Source organism: Aedes albopictus, chromosome 3 (assembly GCF_035046485.1).
Source record: "Aedes albopictus strain Foshan chromosome 3, AalbF5, whole genome shotgun sequence".
Classification (NCBI taxonomy): Eukaryota; Metazoa; Arthropoda; class Insecta; order Diptera; family Culicidae; genus Aedes; species Aedes albopictus.
Window position 1 is genome coordinate 73,213,514 of NC_085138.1, and position 27,185 is coordinate 73,240,698.

At 39.4% G+C, this 27,185-nt stretch overlaps 2 non-coding genes across 2 annotated transcripts; both read right to left on the minus strand.

Moving 5' to 3' along the window:
* Window positions 1–22,373: 22,373 nt before the first annotated feature.
* Window positions 22,374–22,447, minus strand: Trnat-agu (transfer RNA threonine (anticodon AGU)). Its single transcript has one exon. It is a non-coding gene; the product is annotated as a tRNA-Thr (tRNA).
* A 606-nt stretch (window positions 22,448–23,053) lies between these two features.
* Window positions 23,054–23,135, minus strand: Trnas-uga (transfer RNA serine (anticodon UGA)). The gene has a single exon. It is a non-coding gene; the product is annotated as a tRNA-Ser (tRNA).
* Between the last annotated feature and the right edge of the window lie 4,050 nt (window positions 23,136–27,185).

The window sequence follows — 27,185 nt, forward strand, 5'->3', positions numbered from 1 at the left end:
ACGTTTCAACCAAGTGGGATTCCCAGGACTATCGCAACATGACCTTATCTTTGGATCTCTGGACTTTGACGCTAGCCTCACTTCAAGAGTAGACACGTATCGTGATTACATCAACTTCAACTCGCGAGTGCTGCGGGACGCCATTCTTTCCGTCCCTTGGAGTGCATTTTATGCAACTCGTGATCCAAATGAGCTGGTCAGTTTTTTCAACACCCACGTAAAGCAGATCCACGATGAATGTATCCCAATACGTACGAGCAAGAACCAAAAATCATCAAACTTGTGGTTCACTAGTGAAATCCGGAAGTTAATGTTGGAACGCGATTTAGTCTACCAAGATTGGATTAGGGCACCAAGAGCGTCAAAGGATCAAGCGCGACGTCGTTATAACGTCCTAAGAAACAGAACGAATACGATGGTTGCGAATGCAAAACCATGCTACTTAAATCGTTTCTTGGATAGCAAAACACCGCCTAGTGTTCTCTGGAAGCGTCTCAAAGGTATCGGAGTGGGCAAGGATAAATCGTCCACCGCATGCAACTTTCATCCCGACAATGTTAATCGCACATTTTTATCGAGCTACATCCCAAGTAACCACAACAGGCCGCGAAGGCCATTGACTCCTGACTCACCTCACAGTTTCCGTTTCCGACCAGTACAATGCTGGGAAGTTGTAAATGTTGTATGTAGCATAAAATCTAATGCAACTGGTTTGGATGGATGTTAAACGCACAGTAACTTTTTACCGGCCCCGAATTCACTCGGCGGAGATTCGCGGACCGGCCTTCGATGGTCAAGGTGGACTGGAACAACGGCAGCTGCAGACACTAAGGGGGTTCACACGCGTTCACTTGAGATTTTTCGGATGCGCAATTGACGTTCGTTCTACTCGGGTGGTAATTTTAGCAAGACTGATCTTTATTCATGGATGGGGATCGGGTTTTATAGGGTAGAGTACTGTGGTATTAGTGATTTAGGTTAACAATATAGAACTAGCTAGTATATAGAAAATACATAAGGCATGATACAATAGCATTCAGTGTTCCAAGGCCAAAGTGCCTTTCTCTTTTACGGGCCGTAGGAAAATAACCGTTAGGTTCAATAATGATGTAGATAACTTAAGCTAGGGTGATTCAAAAATTCATTTTAATTGATTGGCATTTAACAATGGGTTACCGATCAAATTTATCAAAATAATCCTACCGTTGGTCGTGCAGCAAATTACCCATATGTTCAACTGTATCATCGAAACATCCTCTTACCCTACAAGCTGGAAGCATGCCAAGATTTTGCCACTAGGGAAGAAACCGCACCTGAACACATTGTCTAACCTCAGGCCGATTAGTATCCTTTGTGCATTGTCCAAGGCTTTCGAGAAACTCCTGGAACAGCAAATGTCATCCTTCATCGCGGAGAACAATCTGTTGACGGAATGTCAAGCAGGTTTTCGGAAAGGGCAAAGCATCCAAACTGCAGCAGTTCGTGTTTACGACGATCTAGCAAGCACGATTGATAAGAAAGGATCTGCCATATTGCTCCTGCTCGACTTTTCAAAAGCTTTTGACACTATTCCACACCGTAAACTTTGCTCTAAGTTAGAAACGCAGTTCAACTTCGCTGGCTCTGCCGTAAACCTTATAGAGTCTTACTTGATGGATCGGACTCAAACTGTGTTTTGTGGAGACCAAAAATCAGAAATGGGATTTTCCACTTCCGGCGTCCCTCAAGGATCGGTACTAGGACCCTTGCTTTTCTGCTGTCACGTCAATGACTTACCGAGTGTCCTTAGATACTGCTCTATACAACTGTATGCAGATGACGTTCAGCTGTATATTCGTCGCCTTGGTCCCTGCTCCCGTGAACTTGTATGGATGGTAAATGAAGACCTCAAGAGAATTTTGCAGTGGACTCAACAAAACCAATTATTCGTCAACCAATTGAAGAGCAAGGCAATGTTTGTGCAGGGTCGTCGTCGAAGTCTTGTTCAATCGAATCTTCTTCCTCCTATCACTTTGGATGGTCAGACCATAGAGTGGACAGACAAGGCGATGAACCTCGGGTTCATGTTCCAAGCAGACCTCCAATGGGATGGCCTTGTAAATCAACAATGTGGAAAAGTCTACGCAAGCCTTCGATCGCTTCAATCCTCTGCTTCAGCTGCTCCGGTAGCTACTCGTCTGAAACTATTTAAGGCTTTGATCCTTCCTCATTTTGTTTTTGGCTAACTGCTCCACGTTAGACCAAGCGCCAGCGCTATGGATAGGATACGAGTCGCGCTGAATAGCTGTGTACGATTTGTGTATGGGTTGAATCGCTACGACCATGTCAGTCACCTCCAGAAAAATCTATTAGGATGCCCATTGGAAAGCTTTTATGCGTACCGCTCGTGCATGTTTCTGCGCAAACTGATAAAAACGCACTCCCCGCCAGCACTCTTTCAAAAGTTGTTGCCGTTCCAAGGACGTCGCCTGCAGAACTTGATAATTCCTCCTAACAACTCGACTAGCTACTCCAGTTCATTATTCGTTCGAGGTGTGGTAAACTACAATTCACTACCTCCCACAGTTAAACGCTCGACATCAGAAGCAGTTTTTAAGAGGGGCTGTCTAGAGCATTGGAACCGCAGTTAGTTTTAAGAAATTAAGAAATTATGTTTTTAGCCTAAATCAGTACTGTTTCTTTTTATGTTTAATGGATAAGATTATGTATATTGTAAATGACTCGGCAAAATCGCAGGTAGCAAGAAAAAAAGGTTCTCCTTTACGCTACTGGAAATAAACAAACAAACAAATCATATTGATCTCTTCGGCAAATTTGTTCGTCATTACACAAGAAATTGCCAAAGACTGCCAAATGATATGACGTAACGTAATTTACTATGAAATTTTATGTCTTGGTGCATATTGATTGTCAAAATTCAACCTAGCTTTTGCATCAATATGTATAGTTTTTACCGAACTTTTTCAATGGTTTCTTAAAATCGAAATCGTTTGTAGTTCATGACAGAAATATGAAAACAATCGGTTGAGAAATAACTGAGCTATAGAAATCTATATTTGACTAGTTTGCATGAGAAAACGGCTTTGGTGCATTTTTATTCCCCGATACCGTATGTAGCTAGTTTCCATTAGATTGAAAGCGGTTTTGATTTGAATCCGCCTCCAAGCAAAATGCATAGTATAAGGAAGATATCGTAAACCGTTTTGCAATAAATGAAGCTAGGCCCAGAAACAGTGCAGTAACAGTCCAGCCGTTGCAGAACCCATAACAGAAGAGCGCTTGCCAGCCATCCTCGAAACCAAAATCATAAATGACAAGTACCAATTTCATTAATTAGGCTTAAAGGTTCATAAATTTTCGTCATGGTTCTGGACTACATGCGACATGTTATTATGGCACGGTTGACCACTTTTTGCCGATATAACCTAAATCATAAAAGAAAAGCACGTGTTGCATAAATAAGGCTTATGATTTCATGCATTTTCGAACTGATCTACAGTACATGCGGTATGGTTTTATGCCGCAGTTTTATAATTTTTAGCAAATGTAACGTTGAAGCTACGTTACGGCAAAACTCGTCATGATATCAGGTCGATTTTTTATGGTGTATTTTTATGACATAAAAACGCACATTTATCGCCCAATCATGACGCATATTGTCAGTTTGGGGTTCCGGATTTTTAACCGTGCCGTGCGGAAGGAATTTCTCAAGGAAACCCGCGAGGAATCCCTCAGGAGACATTTCTCGGATACTTTTTCAAAACGACGTATAATACACGCAAATCCTATGTTGATGCGTCGTTTTGAATAAGTATCCGAGATTTAAAGAAATCTCTACTGGAATCCAGTGAGAAATCGATAAAGGAATCTCTAGTGGCATATTTGGGAGTATCCCAAAGAACCACGGGAAACGTACCTAACGGAATTGCTAGAGGAATCCCTAAAATAATTCTGAAGGAACGCTTGAGAGAATTCCGAAAGGAAATCCAAGAGGAATCCTTTTAAAATACTTGAACGGATTTCATGAAGAATTCTGAATGCAATACGAAAGCGTACGGTCACCAATGCTCGCATGCTCATTATAACTACCGTTCACCCCCGTTTGTTTTGAACGACACCTCATGCAAACCAACGGGGATCGTTTTTAATTTGAACTTCTAGTAACCCTGTGGGCATCGAAAAACACACTGCTGGTAACCTTATTTGCTGTTTTGTTTTGATGCTGCGTTCCGTTTCACCCCGTTCCATGAGCAGAATGACGTTTGAACCATTTTTAGTTTGAACGGCGGGGGTCAAACTAAAAAGTGTTCAGATTAGACGCGGTCAAACCAACGGGGGCAGACGGGGATGGCACACTATGGGCCTTTTCATTTGACGTCTTAAAGCAGCTGATTTTTCGGGTCATTGACAGTTCTTCCACGAAATGACAGTTCAGCGTTTGCGCTTTTGTTCGGCAGTTGTAACCAGTGGCATTCTTCTCTCTTTTTACTGGCTCAGACCTTTTGATCGATAAGGTAAGTGGCATTCTTCATTACACCAACTAAGCTAGCCATGAAAATGTTTAACATTTCTCAGGACATTTTGACAGATCACACACATGCACGAAAAAGACGGGTAATATATTCTACCACATCGATCTTGTTGCCGTCCTTTTCATGCCCATGTTACGTCTGTCAAAATAACCTGAGAATAGGGTCCTAAAATTAAAGACGAAATCTCGCTTATATTGAATAATACGATCAAGCGTGGTATTCTAATCGGAATTGTACTTTACTCGAACTTGAAAAACAAAGGAATAATGAGAAAATTCGAAATAAGTAAAATGATAAATAGTTCTACTTTGACATTTGAGGTCAACCTTGTGTGACTGAGCTCGACATTTTTCGCACTGGGATTTCAAAAATGTTCCTATCTGACATACACGGTGAAAAAATCACTCAAAGTATGTGTTATAAGCTAGGGACGAGACAAAAGGCTAAAAAAATAAAAATTATATATTTTCAACTACGGCTAATAAAAACGTCAAAAAATGAGTAAATATGTACTCTTGAATCATATATTGTGGTTTAAAACAAGAATCCCGATAGGACTTTAGGAGCCTATTGTCAATCATTTTGAGGTTAGGTTCGTTGGTGTAATAAAGAATACACGAACCTGTCAACTGAAAAGGCCTATTGCCACCATTGAACAAGGGATAACGGCCGCCAGATTTATTCTCACTTTCTAGTAGGGATCAGTCGATTTGACGTTTGGCTTGTGTCGTTTGACAGCTGTTCGATAACATCGATCATCAATATTATCGACACTCATCGATTAGCAGTCAAACGACACAAAAAAACGTCAAATCGGATGATACCTAACAGAAAGTGGACGAATTTCTGGCGCCCATTGGCGCTCGTGAAATGCTGAATACTGTAACCCGGGGTCGAATAGAACGCTATCAAACTCGATTTTCTTCCATGCTTTACACCGCTTGTTACTCTAATTCATACTAGAAGGTCGACGTCATCGCCTCCGGTCTTTAATCTTAACCCAAACCGGAAACAATATATCTCACATTAAAATTCAATTAAAAGTGTGTTGTATGTACTACTTATGGGGGGCAGGGCAGGCAGGTATAGATAGCTTGGCAAACTTCGATCGACTCGGCTCGCCACACTTGGTTTCCCTCTTCGGCTCAGTTCGTGAGCGAGCGGTGTGGAACGGAACAGCCCTGAAGGGAACATCATCGTCCTCATGAATGAGTACAATACAAAGAGCCGCCCGCACAAACATAGGAGGGTGAGGGTGAGTCGCAGCGGGATGATAATGGTGGTGAAAAACAAAGTTTTTTTCCACAGTTTGTTCGTCGCTCGTCTTCTTTCAACTACGCATATTTTATTCGTATGCGCCCTACTAGAGCTAACGAGCCTACACACTCAATCTTGAATTGCCTGTTCGGTACTTTTTTGACGAAAATGGAACAGCAGAACTATTTCGGTAGCTTCGGCAATCGTTTGAACTGAGTTTTAGTACATCAACTGTCAAAAACGTGGACAAAAAGTAAACAATCCGGCTGTGTTCGGCTAGGGCTCCCATCTACTCAACATAGAAAATCAGGACATTTCATGTACTTTCACGAAAATGAGTAAAACTCATCGGATTTGTTAAGAAATTATGACTAAAATTTGTTCAAAATCAGGACATGTCCTGCTAAATTAGGACGGATGGTAACCCTATGTTCGGCTGCTTTATTTTAGTCAAGATTTTAGTTAAAAATTTACCGTATTCGGTATTTCAAATTAAGTATGCATATGTGTATACGTGCCAATATCATCAACCTGACACGTGATAGAAAAGTGCCTGACTATCGGGGTAATAAAATTATCAGAAAAAGAATGGATGACAATGTATGTTATCCCTGCTAGGGTTAGGTATTTCGTATGTTTTGTGGAAATTTTCTTCCGAATTGAAGCCGAAACGAAAACAGAATCGCACCGGTGTAGAATATGTTACATGACGCATGCAATCAGCATAAGCAGAAGCTTACCGTACAAAATGTAGTTGTTACCCCGTGATAACGAAACCTTATCTCAAAAATGTTTGACCGTTCTCAGGTCATTTGACAGATGTACGCTGAATCAAAACTCAACCATCGCGCTACAATAATTACAATTCTTCATTACACCAACAAAGCTAGCCATAAAATGTTTGACACTTCTCAGGTCATTTTGACAGACCACACACATGCACGAAAAAGACGGATCATATATTCTACCACATCGATCTTGTTGCCGTCCTTTTCATGCTCATGTTACATCTGTCAAAATGACCTGAGAGTTTTCAGTCCTTTTGAGGTTAGGTTCGTTGATGTAATAAAGAATGTCGCAACTTGTATTTGTTTCGACAAGCCACACCCAATGCGACATAAGTTTGTCCCAACTTGAACAGAATAGGACGAATCGCGTGGCATTTGGAACTTGCGCGTAGAATCTACAGGGGGTGACCAAAATGTTTGGGATAGGCAACTTTTTTCTCTCACAAAAAAGTTCAACATCCTGTAACTTCTCATAGAGTGCATCAAAAATTCTCAAATTTTGACTGTCAACCTATTAAATGTGCATCTTTAGTACAAATTTGAGCTCGATTAGATAATCTTTCACAAAGCAAGAACAGTTCTCGTAAAATACTATTTTTAGACAACACATTTATTAACTGTCATATCTCGGAAACCAGTGAACCGAACTGAATGAATTGAATGGAATTTAATTGAATTTAATTGGAAATCTATCCAGCATTCGTCCGGGATTCCCCATTGAATTTGTATCGCACTTCCACTTTTAAAGGCATTCGCAGTTTTTTACACTATAACCTCGACTATAACTTCCTTTGATTTGTCTTGGAGATCTTCCATGATATTATTATAGATATTTTCCTGAAGGTTCCCCGAAGTTTTTTTTTCCTGGATTTCTTCAGGAGATTCGTCTAAGATTCCATCCAGAGATTTTTTTTCTGATTTGCTCTCAAAACTCGTTCCGGGATTTTTGAAAGATGTTCCTGGAACTTCTACCTGAGTTCCTCCAATGGTTTATCCAGGAATTTTTCACGGGATTTCTGCAGGAATAATACTTCCCGAGATTTCTTCCAGAGGTTTTCACGATATGCTTCCAGGGTTTTTTCATTTGGGCTTTCCAGAGATCCTTCCTAAACTTATCAAATGCTTAAGGGCTGTTTGCAGTTCACAAGGAATTTCTCAGCCTATCTTTGATACATGGGAAATTCCTTGCCAATCACGTTCTGATTGACGGACGACACTTCTCCGACATTATCTACGTCAGGACTTATCGTGGCGCTAACATCGGCTCTGACCACTACGCTCAAAACTTTCCATTATCACCACGGTACAACCTTGAGCGACTGCTGCAACCAGATGTCGCCTCAGCATACCCCCGGAAACTTAGGGCAGTGTTGCCAGACGAGGGTGAGCTCGAGGTGGGCCCTCTAGAGGACAGGCAGAGCAGTTGAAGCAGCCATCAACGACACAGTAAAGAGCACCCTCGGGTACGTGGAACGGAGTCGGCGGAACGAATAGTTCGACGAGGAGTACCAGTGCGCTCTGCACTTGCTTCGTGTCGCGAGCCGAAATATGCAGGCATGAGGACAGGGACCTCTTGACGGACGAAAATGTGGTGATCAAAACATGGAAGCAGCACTTCGATGAACATCTGAATGGCATGGAGAATATAGGCAGACCGCGGCAACGTAGAAAACTACTGTTATAATTATAACACAGAGAAACAGACGTCACACTCTAACCTCTTCCCATCGATCACCTTTTTAACGGTTGATTCAAATATCCAGTAGTAGGTCGATTGACCACTAGAGTCTAGTTAGAGTCTGGCGGACTGTCACTTTCGATCGGAGCCAATCGAGCATGACGTCACGGTGTAGCATTTATCGGTGAGGACACTATGACGTCATGGCTCCGATTGGCTCCGGTCGAATGTGACAGTCCGCCAGACTCTAATTATAGGGACTCTATTGACCACTCGTGGCGCTGATATCGTTTTTTCTCCTGTTTGACGTTTGCTCACTACCGCCATCTAGTGGCGGCCCGGCCAAACACAGTACACTTAGCATTGGGCGATTACGTTTTCGTGACGATGTTTAATGAAATATGTTCTAAGTGTTACGTCTGTTTCTCCATATTCAAATATATGAATTTGGTGAGTTCGTTATGATTTATATTGTGTAGTTTTCTATATCACAATCACGTATGGGGATTTCTTTTGGGTCATTCTTCATATTGTCCTTTTTCATTATATGTATAAATTTGGGGAAGGGATCATTCTACTTTTTGTATCGTTTCAGAGAGCGAGTAATGGCGCTTAAGCCTAGGCTTTCGAGCCTGTACATAAGGCATAAATTCCTTTGTCCCATCCCAGGAAGAAGAGCCTCGACGGAGTGATATTAACTTTCTTAGCAAAGTCACTTCCAACGTATTCATTGAACATTTATACTACATACTGTACTGCCCATAACTGCATATTTGTAACATTTGCAGTTTTCGTCAATATTGAGTTTATACCGGGGATCGTTTCCAAATTATCAGTACTTTCATCCACCAAATTGAGCTTGACAAGTTTGTCCTACGAAATATGAAATAAATACCAAGTCGTTTTGTCTCATAATCAAATATTCACGAATGTAACCGCATAACAGTCACACTGGGAATACACATTGGCCTCGTAGCGGACCGCCAATCATAATTTGGTCTAATTATTTTTACAACTATTCGCCCAGCATAGAAGAAGAGCTGTAGAAGATTTCATTACAAAAAGATTAAATTAGAATTTTTGGGAATTTTTTGAAATTTTAATCCTTTGCCATACTAACACAAGTTGCAAACTTTGAGCTCAATTTTCTCTCATGCCTACTTTTGTCGAATGTGACTGTTATGCAGTTATGGGCAGTGTACTGAGCGGTTGGTACGAGATGTCCCCGTTCTTTAATTTCATTGTAATAGTAACGCTGCACAGTAGGCCTGGCCGCTTCAATTCTTGTATTACATCTCTGATGTGCTGCAAGCATGGATTATGGCAAGAAAAGTTATATACCTAAGTAGTCGATTCTATCATTTTCCAGGATTCTTTCAATGCAGACTAGACTAGACTAGACTAGACTAGACGTATGTTAAAGACGATCTTCGACGGTGTGCATGAGAACGATGTGTAGCGGCGAAATATGAACCACGAGCTCGCTACACTCTACGGTGAACCATCCAGCATCCAGAAGGTGGCCAAAGCCGGAAAGGTACGGTGGGCAGGGCATGTTGCAAAAATATCGGACAACACCCCCCAAAGTTGGTGTTCTAGACTGATCCGATGGGCACAAAAAGTCGTGAAGTGCAGAGAGCGTGATCTGATGAGAATTGCGCGTGACCAAAAAAAGTGGCAGCCGTAGACTGAGTATTGTGGCGAACCATGATTGATAATGTTAACGCGTGTTTACATTTACAGTTCAAAGTCGCAGTATTCAACGTTGGGGTAAAATGTGCCGGCCATCGCCCAAACTCCAAAGCAGCCGTTGTCATTCCAGTAACATAGATCAGTAAATCAGAGCCTTTCAAGTATGTCTTAATTCCTGTAATCGGAAGCCAATTGGTGATTTGATATTGCATGAAGAAGAAGAAGAAGAAGAAAGGCGATGATGTTTTGTAAAATTCCTATCCCTATAAAACACAGGGAAAGATTTTAAAATGCCTATATAAAATCTAAAACAAAATCTAATTAAAAACGATTTGATGTACGGTGTTAGACTTTGGACGGACTACAAATTAAGGACCTTATCAAGAAAAAAATGTTAAATTTAAATTTATACGTTCAATATGTAGTCCGTTCAAAGTCTAACACCGTATATCAAACCGTTTTTAATTAGATTTTGTTTTAGATTTCATAGAGACATTTTAAAATCTTCCCCTAACCTATAGGATAGCGATTTTTCAAAACATCATCGCTTTTCTTCTTCTTCTTCATGTAACATCAAATCACCAATAATATCGAGTAAACGTCGTGATGCATGCAACTTTCAAATCACATACCGTCTACCCCCGTTGGTTTGAACGACACCCCATGCAAACCAACGGGGTGCATTTTTTAATTTGAACTTCTAGTGACCCTGTGGGCATCGAAAAACAAACTGATGGTAACCCTTTTTGCTGTTTTGTTTTGATTCTGCGCTCCGTTTCACCCCGTTCCATGAGCAGAATAGCGTTTGTACCATTTTTAGTTTGAACGATGTGCAGATTAGAGGGGGTCAAATTAAAAAGTGTCCAGATTAGATGAGGTCACACCAACGAGGGTAGACGGTAATTACCTACTTGGCGTTGGTGATGAGCCCTCCCCTAACTTCCTCACGCCACTTAAGCTAGTACACTGAAATAAAATTCATGGTAACAGCGACTACTCACCCATATTTAATTTTACCATGCAACTATATAGTTATACTGACCATATAATATGTAATTTCTGCTATGTTTTTGATGAAATAACCATGATCCAAAACTTCAATGCATAGTAATTGATACTACTTGGCATATTTAATTTGATTATACTATTTGAGTTTCTCAGCCCCATTTCTATGGTGTACGCTACTATTACCATGGTTAGTTTAAACATTTCCTAATCTCAATCATTTTCTGAAAATCTTCTGGAAGTTGCCATTTTGTAAAAGAACCATTTTCGAGTTAAACGTTTTTTTATTCTACAAAATGTATATGTAGGTATTTAAAACATTTTTTCGATGATTATGTTGCTCGTTTAATTTATAGAACATGATTCATGGTAAGTAAATCTAAAAGTGAAACCATCATAAATCGTTGGCTAACGCACCCCATCCGTATAATCGGTAGATGCAGAAACGGAAAATAAATCTAAGCCATTCCAACTAGCACCACCGCCACCGGAACCTATGACCTGTGACGAAGCCATAATTGCTGGAAGACGCCCATGGAAACTGTGTTGAAATAGATTAAAAGCAGAAAACGGACAAAAGAATGGAAGTAGCAGGCTGTAGAAAGGAGTAGCACCCAAGGTAGGCTGGAAGTTCCGCCACTTGCCCCAGCATCAATTACATTCAGGCCCATTTTTTTAGGTCCGACGAAACCACACCCAAACCAAGGGCGTAGCCAGCTTTTTGGTCAGGGGGGGGGGTATTCTAGTAAATATGTATCTACTCGCTTTTATAACTAAACGCAACACGATGCAATTGAATATAATAACACTATATTCTAAAAGCTTTATTCAATCCTTAACCCAAGTAACAATTCAAAATCATTAATAAGCATGTCAGTTGATTAAATGTGCTACAAAGGCGCCGACAGTTGTACAAGAGTTTATGTTGAACAAAATGGCGAATAAATGTTTCATGCAGTGAAATCTGCACGTTAGTTAAACATATTTCTACTCATTGAATAACCAATGGTATAAAAGTTTTAAAACAGTTGCTTAAGTATTCACATCATCTGTTCAATAGTGCTCTAATAATGATAGAATACAAGCTGCTTCCAACGTATTAGATGCCGTTATTCCACATAAGATCTTCAATTGAACAAGTAGCCTATTTAAAGTTTAACAACTTTTGCTTGATGATTTTATTCAACTACACTGATATAGCTTAACAACAAGATATTACCATGTTTCTTTAATACATATGTTACACTTTTATTCAAGCAATGTTGATTAGCAGTGGTACTGTGTCACTTAATTATCGTTGTTCGCCCTTCCCCTTGTTACAAACACGATTGCTGATTAGGAGCCTAAAAAGAGCAACCGCGGCTACAAGATTGAAGACCAAACAAACTTCTTGCAGCAGCTCTAAATATCACACTCTTCACACTTTTAAAAACATTCTGACTTACCTTTTACACTACACGCTCCAACGGCAGCAAAATCGGTAGCAAAAACACCAGAAAAAGCAGCTGAAGTGGACCCTTGGCGGCTCCTCTGTTTGGTATTGACAACCACTTTGTTGCCGCCGGTCAAACCGGGCTTATCTTCCTTATGTCCATATCTTATAGCTGCATGGAGATATACACAAGTTTTACACATTCTCCTCCCGACACAAAACAGGAGCAGTGAAAATAAATAAAGTTCACTTATTCGGACGTTCAAATAAAAAAATAGTTCGAAGCGATACCAATCTTACAACACAACACCGTGAATTACTGACAGACTAGCAAAATAATTAGGATGCATGCCTTATGATTAAACGTTGCGGCTGCAATTATTCAAACATTGATCAACTTCAATGTTTATGAAGACAATTAGGGTAATTTTCCAATTGTTGCACGGCTAAAAACTCGCCTATTGTTGCACACCCCATGTTATTCTTATGAGGTGTGCAACAATTGGCGAATTTTTAGCCGTGCAACAATTGGAAAATTACCCTAGTTGAATAAAATATGTAAGCAATGTTTAAGCAGCATATGTATTCGACTCAGGAATTGAATATTTATATACTGCTTTAAATCTGCCGATTCATATAATTCGGATTGAAGCAGAGCGGATGCAGACGAGTGTGAACCCAAAGATCCAGAGTTCGAGTCTTTCCATTGATGTGATTTGTTCCATAAAATGTAATAAAATAAAGATGTTGGGGGTACATAATTAGAGAGAGCTATTCCAGACACAAATGCAGAAATGTTAATGTTAAATCATTTTCTCATTTTATTGTTACATGGTGTAACATGATGTTGAAGAAACGTTTAAGAATCGTTTTTGTAGCAATTATAAAACCATATCTATAAATATAAATAAATTTCGTAAGTTGTATCATGGCTCCAGCATGTTTTGATTGTATTATGGTGGAATAAATATCGAAGAAAGCTTGTTATTATGCGCTATGCTGCTAGTGCACAATAACGGTTTCTAAAACCATTCTTAAATTATTATTATTAATATTTATTAAAGACACTTTACCACTTATGTGGCATTCGTGTCTGGCATTCTTAAATGATTAAACAAATAGCGTCATACAACAACATATATATAAAATCCCAGCGTTGTCTGTCTGTCTGTCCGTAACGCTTTGAAATGTTTCGTTGAAATGTTTCACCATAGTTGTATTAAATTTCTAAAAGGTACGAGAAAATTCTGGATGTTTTTTTGACTTTTTAGGAATAATAAGAAGAACCTTCTGGAATGTTCTGGAACATCAATATTCTAAAAATTCTAAGAACTTTCTGGAAGTTCCAGAAAATAAATAACGCTCTGGAATGCTCTAAAATATGGAACTTCTTAAATTTTCGAGAATCCCCTTGAAGTTTCTGGACTCTTCAGAAAAAAAAAGAAGAAGAACCTTCGGCAGCATTATGGAACATTTTTTTTTGGCATTACGTCCCAACTGGGACAAACCCTGCTTCTCAGCTTCTCAGCTCAGAACCAAAAAAGAACCTTCTAGAATGTTCTGGAACATAAAAATCCATAAAATTTCCAGAAACCTCCTGAAAGATACTGAACGTTACAAAAGTAAATCTGAGATATTCAGGATATCACACTTTCTTAAATATCGAAAACTTTCTGTGCGTTACTGAACGTTTCAATCAGAGAAAGGAGAAGAACCTTCTGGAATGTTCTGTACACTTTTCATTCTTAATTTCAAGAACTTTCTGGAAGTTAATGAAAGTCCTAGAAAGAAGTAAAGGGCCTTCTAAAATGTTCTGGAACACCAAAATTCATTAAAATTCGAAACCTTTCTAGAGATTACTGAATGTTTCAGAAAGAAGAATAATAATCTACGAAAATGTTCTAGATAATCAAAATTCTTAGAACTTTCGAGAAGCTACTGGACAAAAACAAGACAAAGACTTTTTGCAAACCTTTTTAAATTTACAAAAAGTGTCTGAGAGTTTGTGAACGTTCCAAAAAGAATGAAAAATACCTTTTAAGAAGGTTCTGGAACAACCAAATTCATAAAATGTTTGAGAAATTTGTGGAAGCTACTGAGCATTCCAAATGAAAACAGAAAAAAATCTCTAGAATATTCTGGAACATTAAATTTTCCAGGTACTTTCCAGAAGTTACTGAATGTTTCAGAAAGAACAAGAAAACTAACCTTCTGGAATTTCCTGGAACAATTTTTTTAATGCCGATTATGATCGGGGAGTTTGTCAACGTTCAAGAAAAAAAATATGTCAAATCGACCTTCTGAAAAGTTCTGGAAAGCCATTCATTCATTAAATTTTGAGAACTTTCTGGAGATTTTTTTTTTAGAACTTTCTGGAGATTACCAAACGTTCAAGAGAGGAGCATTCTGGAGAGAGATTCTGAAATGTTCTCGAAAACAGTTTCATTGAAGAAGTGTAACTGGAATTTTAAAAACAATCTTTTTCTAGCTAACGTGGCTAGCCACGTCGGGTCAGCTAGTCATATATATAAAATCCCAGAGTTGTCTGTCCTTCCGTCACGCTTTGAAATGTTTCATCGAAATGTTTCACAGAATGAAAGCTATAATATTCATCGCTCTGTAGCATTGTACCTGTGTTGCATTATTGCGTCATTGCATTGGTGCATAATTGCATTGGTACATCGTTGCATAGATGCATCGTTTCATTTGTGCATCGTTACATAGGCACATCGTTGCATTGCGTGCCTTAGAAGTTTCTAGAATTGTCTTTCCATTATATGGATCAGAACCCTACAACAGTTATTTACAGTCAAAAAGATGGATGCTTGGAATTATACCTTCTGGCGCTTCTCAATGAGATGCCCAATGCTGTGAAATATTTCACATATTCATCATACATATAAAATCCCAGCGTTATATGTCTGTCTGTCCGTAACGCTTTGAAATGTTTCACCATAGTTGAAGCACTTCCGAAATAATAAGAAGAAAAACTTTTAGAAATGATTTGGAACACCAATATTCGGAAAATTCCAAGAACTTTCTGGAAGTTACTGAAAGCTCCAGAAGAAAAGAAGAAGGTTCTGGAATGTTCCAGAGTATTGAATTTCTTATATATTCCAGACCTTCTAGAAGTTTCTGGACGCTCCAGAAAGAAGATGCAATATTATGAAACATCTTCTTATTTTTGGCATAACGTCCCAATTGGAACGAAGCATGCTTCTCAGAATTTTGTGGAAATTGCTGAAAGTTTCAGAAAAAAAGAAGAACGTTCTGGAATGTTCTGAAATATTAAACTACTTTAATTTTCGAGGACTTTCCGGAAGTCTCTGGAAGTTCTCGCACCCTCAGCATAATTTGGCTAAATACCCGCGAGTTTACTGCTCGGCTGTATGCGCTCCGAACATTCATTCACGGTGGCTGAAATGAAATGAAAGATTTGCTGTTCCTGAGAAGATTCTAGAAGTTTCTTAGCATTTCAGGGATTAGAACCCTGTAACAGTTAAAGGTGTGTACTTGGAAGTATACTTTCTGGCGTTTTTCATTTCTGAATACATGGTAGTATACCTTCTGGCGCTTCTGATGAGTCCATTGCTGAGTGAAATGTTTCGCACCACCGCAAAAACGAAAACGACATTACAATGGCTTCTGAGGAAACTTCTGGAAATTATTATTCCAGAATGCTCAAGAATCTTTTTAAGGGATGAACATTTTCTAAATCTAAATTAAGGAGAACAAAAACGGCATATGAATCCAGGTGTTGTCTATCTGCCCTCCCGTCACGCTTAGCAAAGTTTGACTGAAATATTTCACGTATAATTCGGTGGGGCCTACATCATATGATCTCACTGTTCGAGATTGAAGTCGAATCGAAGTTGAAGAATTGAATTCAAAGAAACTCCTTTTCTACAAGAACGTCAGGTTTCTGTTTCAAATAAGAAGACATTTTTCTAATTTTCCTGGGCAAAGAAGAAGAAGCAGAAGAGAAGAACAATATTCTAGAACATTGTGTATGCCCCGGAGGGATGAAAATGCTATTTATACAAATGTTCAAGAGTTTTCCAAACATAATGGAATACAAAAAAAACTTCACCAAGAAGAAAAATAAGTTTCTGTAACATTCTAGATCATTCTTGAACCCCTTCGGGAAGACTTTTTCACCAACCTCGCCGCTGTAGAACGCGTCAGCGAGGTGCAAATGACCCAACCGTCCTGAAAGGGTTAAAGGATTCGAAATGCATTTTGATAATGGAGATGAAATCGAAGATTCATGGACATTCTCAAACTTCTTCGTAGGAATCAAACCAATAACATATATGTTCGAGTATTTTTCACAAATAATAGCATATTTAAAAACTTTCTGTTTAGAATTCGGAGAAGTTCTTGGAGCCTTACATGGCAAAGAGATTAAATAGTAGGAAATTCTAGAACACTTCAGAGGAATAAATATGGTTTCTGAATAAAGTTGTAGATATGCAAAAAATGCATACAAACATTCTGCGAGACTTCTGTTTCTATTTTTGAAAGCATCCCTGGAGGAATTTTTAGCGGAATTGCTGGTGGAGTTCCTGGAGAAATTCTTGAAGGAATTCCTGAAAGAATCCCTGGGGGTATCCTTAAAGAAATTTGTGAAGACATCCCTGGAGGAATCTCTGGAGAAATCCCTGGTGAAATACCTGAAGGAGTCCCTTAAAAATTCCTGAAGGAACTATTCTTGAAGAATTTCTGAAAAAATCCCTAGAGGATTTGCTGGAAGAATCTTTGGAGAAATGTCTGGAGGATTTCCTGAAACAATCTTCAAAGAATTTTCTGAAGAGATTTTTCATGCAGAAATTTCTGGAGGAATCCCTTAAGCAATTCCTGATGGAATCTCGGTAGAAATTCCTGGAGAAATACGAAGAGGAATTGCTGACATAATTTCTGAAAGATGTCCAGGAGCAATCCCTGAAAATATTCCTGGGGGAGTTCCTGGAGGTATTGCTTTGGAAATTTCTGGAGGAATCTCTAAGAGAAATTCTCGGAAGAATTACTGGATGAATTTCTAGAGAAATTCTGGGAGATTTCTATTTCTATTCCATTTTTTTTTTCTGAAAAATCCCTTGAGAAAATTCTGAAGGAATTTCCAGCGGAATTTCTGGAGGAATTCCAGGAGAAATCCCTGGAAAAATCCCTGAAAAAGTTCCTAGACGAGTTTTTAGCGGAATTCCTAGACAAATGTCTGTAGCGATTCCTGGAGGGAAAACTGGAAGATTTCTTGGTGGAATTTCTGGAAAAATTCCAGAAGGTATTCCTAGAAAAAATCCTGGAAGAGTTTCTGAAGGAATCCCTGAAGCATTTCCTGAAGTAACTCCTGGATGAATTGCTGACATAATTTATGATGGAGTTCCTTGATTAATTCCTGGTGTAATTCCTGAAGAAATCCCTGAAAAATTCCTTAAGGTATTCCTGGAGAATATTCTAGAAGAATTTCTGAAAAAATCCATAGGAAATTTCCTGGAAGAATCCTTGGAGAAACTTCTGCAGGATTTCCTGGAGGAATCTTCAAAGAATTTCCTGAAGAGATTCCATGGAGAAATCTCTGGAGGAATCCCTTAAGCAATAAATGATGTAATCTCGGGAGAAATTCCTGGAGAAATACCTAGAGGAATTTCTGACATAATTTCTGCAAGATGTCCAGGAGCAATTCCTAGAGAAATTCCTGGAGAAATTCCTAGAGGAATTCAGGTAGACCTTCCTGGGGTAATTCCTAGAGAAGTTCCTGGCGAAATTCTTGGATAAAATCCTGGTGGAATGCCTGGAGAAACTCCTAGAGATATTCCACTGGGAATTTCTGGAGGAATCTCTAGAAAAAATTCTTGAAAGAATTACTGGATGAATTTCTAGAGGAATTTTGGGAAATTTCTTTTTCTATTCTATTATTTTCCTATTTCAAGAAAAAAAACCGCTTGAGAAAATCCTAGAGGAATGTCTAGCGGACTTTCTGGAGTCATTCTTATATAAATCCTCGAAGGAATTCCTGAAGAAATCCTTGGGGGAATCCTAGAAGAAGTTTGTAAAGAAGTCCCTGGGGGAATTCCTGAAAAAATACTGATGGTATCCCTCCAGGAATTTCCTGGAAGTATTTATGAAGAAATCCCTAGAGGATTTCCAGGAAGAATCTTTACAAGAACTTCTAGGGAATTTCTTGGAGGAATCTTCGGAGGATTTCCTGGAGGAATCCCTGAAAAATTCCTGAAGGTATTCCTGGAGAATCTCCAGAAGAATTTCTGAAAAAAATCCTGGAGAAATTGTTGGCATGATTTTTTAAGGATGTCCAGAAGCAATTTCTGGATCAATTCCTAGAGAAATTGCTGGAGGAATTCCTGAAGAAATTCTTGGGGTAATTCCGGGAGAATTTCCTGGAATAGTTCTTGGAGAAATTCCTAAATAAAATCCTGGAGGAATGCCTGGAGGAATTGCTGGATATTCTCCTTTGGGAATTGCTGGTGGAATCCTTAAAGGAATTCTAGGAGGAATCTCTGTAAGAATTCCTTCAACATTTTCTGGATGAATTTCTGGGGGAATCTCTAGAGGAGCTCTGGGAGCAATTTCTGAAAAAATCGCCGGAGAAATTTCCGAAGGATTTTCAAGAGAAATCTCTGGAGGAATTCCTGAAGAAATTCTTGAACGAATTTCTGAAGAAATCTCTGGAAAAATCACTAAAAAAGTTCCTGGAAGAGTTTTTAGTGCAAGTCCTGGAGGAATGCCTGTAGCAATTCCAGAAGGTATTCCTAGAAAAAATCCTGGAAGAATTTCTCAAGGAATCCCTGATGGATTTCCTGGAGTAATTCCTAGAGGAATTCCTGAAGAAATTCGTGGATGAATCTCTCAGGAAATTCGTATAGGAATACCAGAAATAATTCCTTAAGAAATCGCAGATTGAGTTCTTGAACAAATTCGGGAGGAATCCTTAACTCCGGAAGGAAACCCGGAAGAAATTTCAAGAGGAATTACTAAGGAAATCCCTAAGCAGTTCCTGGAGGAAGTACTGAATCAATTCCTAAAAAAGTTCCTTAAAAATACAAATAGGAATTGCCTGCGGAACCATAAAACGAGTTCGTGGGAGAATCTTTGGAGGATGTTTAAAATAAGTTGTTCCAGAAAGAATCACAGAAGGAAGTCCCGAGTTAAGCCCTGCAGAAATTCTTGGAGGAATCCCTGGGGGATATCCTAGAAGAATTCCCGTAGAGATTAACGGAGGAATCTCTAGAAATACTCCTGGAGGAATCTCTAGAAGAATTCCTGGAGGAATTTTTGGAGAAATCTCTATACGCATTTCTGAATTAATCCTTGGATGAATTTTTAGGGGAATCACTGCAACAATTCCCAGACTATCTCTGGAATAATTCTTAGAGGAATCTCTGAAGAAATTTATGGAGAAATCCCAGTAAAATTTTCTGAAGATATTGCAGATGGAATTCTTGGAGAAATCCTGAAGGAATTCTAAGAAGAGTTCGTGGAAGAACTCCTTGGGGAATCACTGTAGCAGTTCATTAAGAAACCCCAGGAGAAATCCTGGAAGCAATTCCTAGAAGAATTCTTAAGGGAAACTGAAGGAATCGTGGGAGGAATTCTTGAAGCATTTCTTGGAACAAACCCTGAAAAAAAAAACTATCTGAACCCTGCAAGATGTCCATGGAAAAATTCACGAAAGAGAAACTCCTGGACATGTCCCTTAAGAAATTTCTGAAAGAATCCTTGGAGAAGTTCCTGAATAAATGCCTAAAAGAATTTCTGGAGATATCCTTGAAAGAATTTGTAAAGAATCCCAGGTATTATTCTCTTAGCATGACGTTTGTTTGAATTGAATACAAGTGAAAATTCTTGTAGCACATAACTGCACTCTATAGCAGCATATAATTCTACAAAGTCCTTCTTTTTCCCTACCGGAAACTTGCCATGCTGTTTTTGTATTCCATGAATAAACATCACAAAATTTAACAATTCAACCAAGCTTGTCATTTGGTTAAATTCTATGATTAGATTGAAGCAGATCCAAGAGTAGATCTCTGGGAGAAATACTTGGCGAAATTTCCTGCGATTCTCAAGATAAAAAGGTTTGATAGTTGTGGATAAAAACCTTAATTATTAGAATAGTCTAGAGAATAGTTTTTTTTTAATTATTTTTTTCTGGAACTCTTGAATTATTGATAACCTTTGAGTCGGCTTAAATAAAAAAAAAATCTATCGGCCAGGGGGGGGACGCCCCCCCCCTGCCACCCTGCCCATGACCCGAACCCAAGGCCAAACCCGTTTACATTGGTTCCAAATTCCCATCGTAAAACATAAAGCGGAAGATCGTAGCTACTTGGATAATCAGCAGATATCTTGACCAGGATCTTAGCCGGGATTGCTCCTCTATCATCAATTCCCCTCAACAGAAAAAAAAAACATCAGCCAGCACCGCATCCGGATCCGCTTCGATTGCCCAAGTTTCCAGATATTGTGTACCCAGAATGTTTAATTATTATTTTCATTGTATTGTGTACAATTATATTGTTTAAGAAATAAAGTACTTTGCCAATATTTTTTTTTAATTTTCTAAAATGTAAACAAGAAAGGGGCCATTACTATTTGTCCACACTCATAGTAATTCAAATCATATCCTGATGGTCAAATCTACTATGCTCTTAATCGCACGCATGGTAAAGCAGACTATACAAAGCTACCATGGAATGTAAACAAAAAGCGATATGGTAAATTGAACCCAGCACATGGTAGTTTCAAGAATATATCATGGTATACCAAAATCAAGTGGTAAAAGTGTCTTAATTTGAACCTCGATTTGGTCAGCGTTACTATGCCAGTTTTTTCAGTGTATGACACTCTTTGACCAATTCTTCATTACACCAACAAAGCTAGCCATGAAACTTTCTGACACTTCTCAGGTCATTTTGACAGACCACACACATGCACGAAAAAGACGGATAATATATTCTACTTTATCGATCTTGTTGGCGTCCTTTTAATGCTCATGTTACATCTGTCAAAATGACCAGAGAATTGTCAGTCATTTTGAGGTTAGGTTCGTTGGTGTAATAAAGAATGCTAAATATTTGACCACTTTTGACAGTTAAATTTTGACCAAGGTGTACCTGGCAAACAAAAATATTTGTCACTCTTGAAAAACGAATTCGAGAGTTCGAAGGTACGCTGCTGCCACCTGGAAAAAGTTGACTGTATGCGTGAAGGACCGATTTTTTAGCATGGGGAAGTATAGGAAGTCAGTTTTCAAATGCTTCCAAAAAAATCAAAACAATATTTAATTAAAAGCGGGTTGGTGTACGTGATGAGAAATTCAATAAGCAAACTTTTAAGCATATTATTTTGATTAAAAAGTTTTTTCCCAGAATTAGTACTGATTGTGTAGAAAACGAAGGTTCTTAACCCGTACATGAATCCGTTTTTAATTAAATAATGTTTTGAATTTTTTAGAAGCATTTTAAAAATGACTTCCTATGCTTCCCCATGTTAAAAAATCGGCGCTTCACGCACATGGTCAACTGTGGTAATTTGCTTCGTAGTCCCCAATAGGAACAAACAGAGCCAAACAACTTGCCAAAATTTATCTGCCAAAAGTGGTCAAATATTTGGTGTCTGGGCAAAGAGTGTAATAAATAGCACCCTTAGAGCCGATGCACACGGGCGGCGCGTCCACGCAGCGTGCACGCAAGTGCGTCCTGAGTTACACACAATCAAATGGGAGAATGCACACGGGAACGCAACGCTGCCGCGCCGCACCGTGTGCGGCACGCAATGTCAACGCATGCCCCACAGGAACGCTGCGGCGACGCAGCGTGAATTCACGCAGCGTCAATTAACGCTCGTGTGCATCGGCTCTTATTCTCCCAAAGAATTTTGTCATAGTGAGTGATCGTGAGACCACCTAAAATAAATTCTCGGTGCAACCTTGCTCTCGAAAGTCTGGAAGAATTCGTACACAAGGGACCGATAGGCTCCGGCGAGATTCGAACTCACGATCTCCTGTTTACTAGACAGGCGCTTTAACCAACTAAGCCACGGCGCCCCTTGAATACGGTGGGCTTCAAGACTCTTGCAATTCTCCATTCGTTTACACAAACTTATCTCTTGTTTCTGATTCTTGAAATTGTTTTCATACGTTAGGGCTTGCGTGTTGGTGTGGTAAACACACACAAACTGCGTGATTAAATTGTTTACTGGTTTTACCCCTTCCGGAGCAAATCGTGAAAAATGTCAATCTCTACTGTCGCTCTAAGCTATAACATACAAATACTTCACATGGGTTTTCTCACTCATTAGTTTCTTCAGCGAGACGAACATGATTCGTGTTCTTTTGATTGCTCATCGATTTAAACTCGCTGTATAAAATGAATGGAAAGAGTGTTCCTTTGTTCTTTTGTTAATGATCGTTTGTATCATCTTTGTTTTACGTTCATAATCAACCCGACTCGACTAATGGAATTTAGATAAGCAACAATCGATGACAATCAACCTTCCGGCGCCTAATGAGAATAATAGGATAATGGTCTATTGACTATTAACATTCTCTGTCATTTTTTTATATGACTATACGACTATTTTTTCGATCTGATGAGGTAGGTAATAGACGCACCCATCTACCTCAATCGCTGCCTAATAAAAAAAATAACTTCGCTGTAGACAGGATTCGAACCTGTGCGGGTAGAACCCAATGGATTTCAAGTCCATCTCCTTAACCGCTCGGACACCACAGCCGCTTGTCGTTTGGGTGGCTCTCTGTGCTACCATTGATTGTGGGCCTAAAACGCCCTTTTCGGCGTTTTCCATCACACCAACATCGATGTTGTGAGTGTGTGCGGCTTCGCACCAGAGCGTGGGATTTTCTCTCACGCCGTCGAATGTTTTACGCGCGTGTGCATTTTTCACCCTGCCTGCGTACCGTTATACATATTATGCGCTAGTGTGAGACTACCAACTGTTTATTTTTTTGTTTGTTTCGCAGTGCGATGTAGGTACGTCTACGACGGACGGCTGCAGGGAGGATGAATACAATGGGCGTCGTAAAGTGCGGCGATGGCTCGTGTAGTGGCGGTGTTGCGACGTCGATGTTTGAGTTAATTGAGGGGATTTGCGGAAGTATGTACCTACCTAAAGTACCTAACCTACCGAACTGGCGAACAACTGGCCTACCCTTAGCCGGCTCAGCCACCAACTGACTGCGACCGACTGGCTGTAAAGAAGCTGCTGGTGGTGCGTTTTTATTGTGTTTGAAGTTTTGATGGCGATGATGTTGATTGGTTTATGAATATATTTTGAACGTTTTCATTTAATCACTTTTCAGTCGGTCAGCCACCGACCACCGGGTAAAGAATAACGGGCTCTTTTGTTTGGTCAGAACTGTGACGAATGAAAGGAGGAGTTGTGTAATAAAAATTTAATGGGAAAGAAGGGTAACTTATACTTATACGTTCCTGCTCATTTCATACTGTGAATTCGTTATGCCATAAATTGTTTTTTCGTCAAACTTTATTGACTCGTACATTTCCAAGACTCCGGTGTACTTTTTTGTAGTTCAACATTCTTCATTACACCAACAAAGCAAGCCATGAAAATGTTTGGCACTTATCAGGTCATCATGACAAACCACACACATGCACGAAAAAGACGGATCATATATTATTTATTATTATTATTAGCTTTATTAGGGAGAGTTTTAGCCCGAGGCTGGTTCATCTCCAATTATTTATATTTATTACTAGCTGGCCCGGCAAACGTTGTATGCCTCCATACGCGCCAACTTGTGACGTAGTTGGGGGGGGCGAGGCCTCTCAAAACCAATCAAATTCGGAATATTTCGACGCAGTTCATCTAGTTTAGGCGTATTTACGTGAAAACTAGTGCATTGAGGTGAAAAAAGATGAATTTTGTCCAATTTTGGAGAGCTTCGCCCCCCCTCCCCAACTACGTCACAAGTTGTCGCCTATGATTGCCTCCAATGATATTTTTTTGTTAATTAAATCATTCTTTTATACATCATTACTCATTACTAATATGTCTACATTTCCATCATTTTATGTCCCCATATTCACTATTTTAGAAAGGGGTATTTAATCATCACTTGTTTCCATTCCTTGTGTACTTTAGTAAACTTACATTGCTTGTCACATTTTGAAATTCCGTGATTTTGTGACCATAAAACATTTGCCTTAATGTCATTATGCCTAAAACCATTTCCCGAAAACCAATATGTACATATATAACCCGAAATGAAATTTTCCGAACTTAGGAAAAATAAGGGGATAAAGCGAAAACTCATTTAGATAAATAGGAAATGATTTTTGTTGATTAGATAGATTGCAACACCTTTCCAATCATTTGTTTTTTTCTATGATTTTCTATAGGGCACTGCATTGTTTTGATTTTGTATGGGTTTTTGACGTTTCTTGGCCTTGTTGTTTACAAAATTTCTGTAGGAGTGAAAGAGAAGGAGAGAATTTCATGCAGTGCCCTATAGGGCACTGCATGCTGCGGTTGCTAAGGTAATATTTTCCAAGTCTTTGACGTTTCGTGGCCTTGTTGTTTACAGTTTGGACTTTGGAGAATTTTAGTCGACTTTTTGTTTCGTCCTGGAAAATGTGCGCGAAGAAATGAATTCGTACGAGGATTTTGATTGTCTCCATCAGCTGAGTGATTTCCGCAATATCGTTACAGATTCAGTAATGATGGCAGCATCCAGAATATTTCAACCCAGCGCCAGTTGGGACGTCGTGGCCGTACGAGTTCCACCGAACCAGGAGATAATCGTAACCGAAACCTAAATATTTAATGAGGGTAAAACATATTTGAAGCGGATCTTCTACCAGTGTGACGATGCAGATCAAATCCCAGAGGACATGGACGCTGGAAAATTATCAAGCTCTGGAAAGAATGATACCCCAGATATGCCGAACCTTTGCTAGATTGCCGCCCTCAAGAGTCTTCTTTCATCCATCTAGATGAACATAACAGCGTATCTCGGTACCGAGCCAAATCAAGCTTTCCTTCACTTGCCGCTGAAAAAAAGAGGAAGTTTGAATTTCTAATCCACCGTTATTAAGAGTGCGATTAGATGAAAGCCAAATTATTTAATATACTTGAATAGAAGCTACAGCGCAGAATATTCAAATGAATAAAAAAGGGCCCTTATTATAAGTGTCACCACAGAGAACAGACATCCAAGTCCAGTTCCGAAACTGTGTAAGGAATTTAACGGCCATTTGAAATCGGCAACACAAGTGGCAATAGCGTGGCGCTGCAATCGGTTAGTTTCCCATACTAATTTAATTCACCACTTGAAATGTTTCAATTCACCACTGACTGTGGCAATATGGTGTTTGGTGGCGTTAGTGTTGTCATCGTGTATTGGTTTGCAACCTTACTCAAGTAAAGATTCAAATCCTTACACAACTTTCCGAATGAAATTTGTTCTAGCCTGGATGTCTGTTCTCTGCGGTGTCACTTAACGTGAAAATCGATCACGATGACACATTGCGATTCCACGGTGGAAAAGTTGTGGGTTAATCAAATAGGAATCACTTTCACCGTCCTTATTACCGGTGTCACTTTTTTGTTTTCACCGTGGAGTGACACTTGTAATCAGGCCCAAGATTTCTGATGGAATTGTGGGACAAATTTTGGTTGAATTCCGTGGGAACTCTGGCATGTATCCGGTTGCGCTTATGGTGGGATTTATGGTGGACTTCTCACAGTTCCCCTTATAAGATTCTTTGAGAGGTTTATTCAGGATACCATCCGAAGTTCCTTCTGAGATTCTTTCAGGAGTCTCTTATAAGATTTCTGAAAATGTTTCATCTTGAATTCCTCTAGGAGTTCTTCCCAGGATTCATGCGGAAACTCCTTTCGCGATTACCTCAGAGATTGCTTCTGGGATGCCGCCAGGAGTTTTGCGAATTCTCCAGGAATTCGATCCGAGATTCTTTCAGGAATTCCTTCCAGGGTACATCCAGGAATGTTCTCTGCAATTCCTCCAGAAATTGTTTCTGGGCTTCCTCTGGGAAATTCTTCCATCATGGATCTGAAGGGATCCCTTCCTGGATTTCTTTAGGAATGCCTTGCGGGTTTCCTCCAAGCGTTATTTTTAACGAGATTCCTGCAGGAATTCATATCGAGTTTCCTCCAGGAATTCCTTCCAAGATTACTCCACGAGTTCTTTCTGAGATTGCTCCAGAAGTTCATTCAGGGATTCTTTGATGAGTTTCTTCTGCGATTGCTCCAATTCATTTGTAATGTTTTCGGGTTTTTCCCTGGGTTTCCCAGAAGGAATTCCCGTAAAAATGGGACCCCAGAAACATCTATTGGAGGAAACCCAGAAGGGACTCCTGAAGATTGTTAACAAAACTGTTGAAGGAATTCCTCAAAGAATCTGCAGACATTTTATTGGGAACTCATAGAATAATTCCAGTTGAAACTCCTGGAGTAATTCCATAAGGAATTCAATAAAAAACACCTGTGGAAATTTCGTAACAAACTCCAAGCATTTACATTTGGAACACCTGATGAGAGAACTCCAGAATAAGCTTTTGCAGGAATTCCAGAAACATTTAAAGAAATTTCAGAAGGAACCTCTGGAGGAATCTCGGAAGGAGTTCTTGTAAAAATCCCAGAAAGGACTCCTGAAGGAATCTCGGATGGAATTGCTGGGAGGAAACCTTAAAGAATCTAGGAAGAAAATAAAAAAGCTTGGAAGGGATTCCTGAAGGATTCCCGGAAGAAATTTATGAGGCCATCTCAGAAAGATTTGTTGG